This window comes from Talpa occidentalis, unplaced genomic scaffold (assembly GCF_014898055.3).
Source record: "Talpa occidentalis isolate TD23 unplaced genomic scaffold, MPIMG_talOcc4v2.1 talOcc4.8, whole genome shotgun sequence".
NCBI classification, from domain to species: domain Eukaryota; kingdom Metazoa; phylum Chordata; class Mammalia; order Eulipotyphla; family Talpidae; genus Talpa; species Talpa occidentalis.
Genome location: NW_023605194.1, coordinates 54,231,207 through 54,235,284, shown reverse-complemented (window position 1 = coordinate 54,235,284; position 4,078 = coordinate 54,231,207). Strand labels below are relative to the sequence as shown.

Below are 4,078 nucleotides of genomic sequence, written 5' to 3'. Positions count from 1 at the left end.
GCCTGTACCCCGGTTCTTGTATGCATGAATAAATAAATCTTTAAAAAAAATCATTAAAGTAAGAAACAGGAAAGTCATCAAGTATGAGATGGTAATAGATGAGGCACAGCTAAATTACAAAGGACTTTGTATGACTTACAGTTAAAACTGTGGCTCTATCATTTGTTAAATATGTGACTTTTGACACATTATTTAACCTTTCTGAGTTTCAGTGTTCTTAAGAGTCAAGTATAAATAAAAATTCATTCAATGATTTAATTTGACAATGTTAGGTTAAGCCTAACATAGCACCTATCACTTGACATGCTATCAGGCAGTGTTAGTTTAATTTGACCTTTGGGGCACGTTCCCCAAATGTTTGCTTACTCTGATGGCTTTCCTATGGAGGTCCATTATAGTTTTTGGTTTTTGGGTTTTTTGTTTTTGTTTTTTTGTGGGACCCTCGCCAGCGGCCGGGGAACAAACCGGCGCTGCAGAGGCTGCAGGCAGCCTCGCAGCCCAGTGCTCAACCGCTGCACCACCGGGGGAGACCCCATTATAGTTTTTTCTTAATGCTTTTCTGTATTTTCTAAATGTTCAATGATGAACATATGTAACTGTCATAATAGAATTAAATTTTTATTTTATAATACTAAACTTTTTATAATGACTTTCTTGCATTGTAGGCATAGGCAAAAGTATTTTAAAATTTATATTAAAAACTTAAGGACTTAAAAATGGTAAAAACAATTTTGGAAAATAAGGACAGAGTTCAAAGCACTCTACTTAATATCAAGGCTTACTATATAGCTACAGTTATCAAGGGGTCTTACTGAAGGGCTAGACTCACAGATCAATAGGACAAGACAAAACCCAGAAATAGACTTACACAGATATGACCAAACTGATTTTTTAACAAAAGTGCAAATCAACGGAAGAAGAATAACCTTTCAACAAATGGTACTGGGGCAACAGGACTTCCTGAGGTGAAAAGAAGAATATAATCCTCAACCTAAATTTCATACCTTATGCAAAATTAACCTAAAATACATCACAAGGAGACTCCCTGATGCAATGGATAGTGCACTAAGCTTCTAAAATATATCACAGAACCAAATGCAAAACTAAAACTTTTAGGAGAAAGTCTTTTGCACTTAGGGTTTTGTGAAGAGATTTTAGACTTGACACCAAAAGCATAATACATAAAAGGGAAAACTGATAAAGTGGACTTCATCAAAATTTAAAACTTGCTCTGAGGGCCTCCCTGCTGGCTCAAAGGGTTAAGCACAGCACTATGAAGCTATCTGCAGACTCTGCAGCACGAGTTCGATCCCCAGCTGGCCAGGGAGCTACCCACAAGGCGCAGCAGACCTCTCCTGTCTTGCCCACTGCTCCCCTCAGCAGTGTATTTCAGTCAGTCTGCCTGTTCTGTTCCCCACTCTGTCACTGGTGAATCCTCTCACCCCCGGCACCTCTGGCCTGTACCCCAGCTCTTGTATGCATAAATAAATAAATCTTTTTTTAAAAAAAAAACTTTTGTTCTGATAAAAACACTGTTAAAAAGATAAAAGACAAATTATAAATCTGAATAAAATATTAGTATATCATATATCAGACAAAAGATTTGTATCTAAAATATTTTTAAAGCTCTCAAACACAACAATAAAAATATTTAAAACCAATCCAATTAGAAAATGAACAAAAGGCACAGACATTTCACCAAATAGAGATGGCAAATAAAAACATAAAATAGACTCACTATCATTAGCCATTAGGGAAATAGAAATTAAAACCATAATGAGTTATTACTATGCACCTGTCAGAAGCCTAAAACAGTGAAATAGCCAAACTCTGATACAGATGAAGGAAAACTTGATCAGTCATACATTACTGGTGGGAATGTGAACTCTCAAATATACTTAAGCAATTTTTTAGAGAAATTGAACATGCACTTACCATACAAACCAGTGCCAATCTTACTCCCAGTATATTTTATTGGGGGGAGGGAAAATAAAATACACGTGCATGCACGCATACACACACACACTCATACACACTCATAGAAGCTGTATAGGTCAGGATTCTCCAGAGAAACAAAACTAACTCTTGCTAAGAGCTAGAACGAAAGAGATTAAGAAATTGGCTCATGAAGTTGTCGGTTGCAGGGCAGTCCAAGCAATTTAGAAAACCAGGAAGAATCGATTTTGCAGTCTTGAGCATGAAGTCAGTCAGTCTAGAGACAGAATCCCTTTCTCCTCAAGGGAATTGCAGTCTTTTCTTATAAGGTCTACAACTGATTACATGAGGCCCACCCAATTTTGAAGTATAAACTGCTTTATTCAAAGCCTACTTATGTAGAAAATCATCATGGTTGGCCACCAGAGCCCCGTATGGCATGGAGGAGCTTAGCACAGACAGGGAAGCTGAGACAATGGCCACCAAAGCACACCACAGTCCCTCAACTGCATGGAGACCGAAGCCATGGCAGGGAAGGAAGTTGAGGACCCCTGCAAGGAGCAACGCAGCCTGCAGCCTACCCTGGCCCCATCCCCTGAGGGTCCCTCAGCCCAGGCCTTGGTCAGTAACTATGAGGATGCAGGCACATGGGCAGAGAGCTGGTGGACCTGAAAATCATCTGAAACAAGACCAAGCACATTGTGAAGTTCCCCCTCAACAGCACAGGCTCTGAACTAAAGTAGAAGGTTCACTCGATTACAGGTCTCCAGCTGCCATGCAGAAAGTCATATAGAAGGGACTGCTCCCTGAGGATAAGACATTGAGAGAAATAAAAGTGACCAGCAGGGCCAAGATCGTGCTGGTTGGCTCCACAATAAACAATGTTTTAGTGGTAAACACACCCAAAGATGCTTCGCAGCAGGACGCAATTTCCAAAGAGAACAAGAAGGAGACTATGCAGGCAGAAAAAACACAGGAAGTGTTGGATACAGGAAAATTTGAAGATTTGGAGCCACCTGTTACAGGTGCCCAGGAGCACCTGCCCACGGTACCCTTATCAGGCATGTACAATAATTTGGGAGGAAAAGTGAGGCTCACCGGGAAGCTAGAACAAGATTACCCATGGATCAGCACTAAAAAGCAAACCGAGAAACCGCTCATGGACTCCATTAAAAATGTGGGCAGTGCAAAACTAGATGACTGGATCAAGAAGATGTGGTATGTATACACAATGGAATATTATTCAGCAATCAAAAAAGATAAACTCATACCACTCGCAGCAACGTGGATGGAGTTAGAAGGAATTATGCTCAGTGAAATAAGCCAGAAGGAAAAAGAAAAATATCGGATGGTTTCACTTATAACAGGAATATAGGGGAACCAAATAAGACATCAGTGTAAAAAATAATAATGATAGTACAAAACACAACAAAGCAAAAATGGACAATTATAAACCAGAGACATCCTGCAGGGGAGGAGGTGGGAGAGGGATGAGAGGGAGGGAGGGAGGAGCACAGGGGACTGAGGTGATGGTGCACGGGTGCATTGCTGAAAGAAACTCTATGGGGACTACAGCTGAGGGGGTGGGGGGAAGCAAATATTGTTTAAAAATAAATATATATATATGTATTGTAAAAGGTTAATGTAAAATTAAAAAAAAACGTGGGCAGTGAACTTATGGAAGGACATGATGGTGTTTCAGTTGGGCCCCAACGAAGCCCCTTCCTACTGGGTGTGCTGCGTCCCAAGTCTAGTAGATGCAATCACAATGTGCTGGGGAAATGGCAATATCTTTGAAAGCACTTTCACCTCTGGCCCAGGAGACTGACCCCAAGTGAAGGATGTGGCTGGAAGAGGCTTGGAGCTCTGGAACTTTGCTCTAAAAAAATCTATATCCAATCTAAGGCAATGTGGTGACTGAAGCCAGAGGTGACAGACTTCCATCATCTGCTTAATTTTAACTTAAAATCACCACTTCCCTTTCTTTCAGTCAACTTCACATCATTTTTAAAGTCGATAAGGAAATCAATAAATCTGAATTCAGAGAAGCAGAAAAAAAGTTTACTTATTTAAATGTTAATAACATTTGAAATTGTTAAAATTGAAAATTACTGTGAATCTACAATCATTTCAAATTAATGTT

At 39.8% G+C, this 4,078-nt stretch overlaps 1 pseudogene; it reads left to right on the top strand.

Annotated features, from left to right (window-relative positions):
- Positions 1–2,125: 2,125 nt before the first annotated feature.
- Positions 2,126–3,732, top strand: LOC119234647 (ubiquitin domain-containing protein UBFD1-like; annotated as a pseudogene).
- Positions 3,733–4,078: the final 346 nt, after the last annotated feature.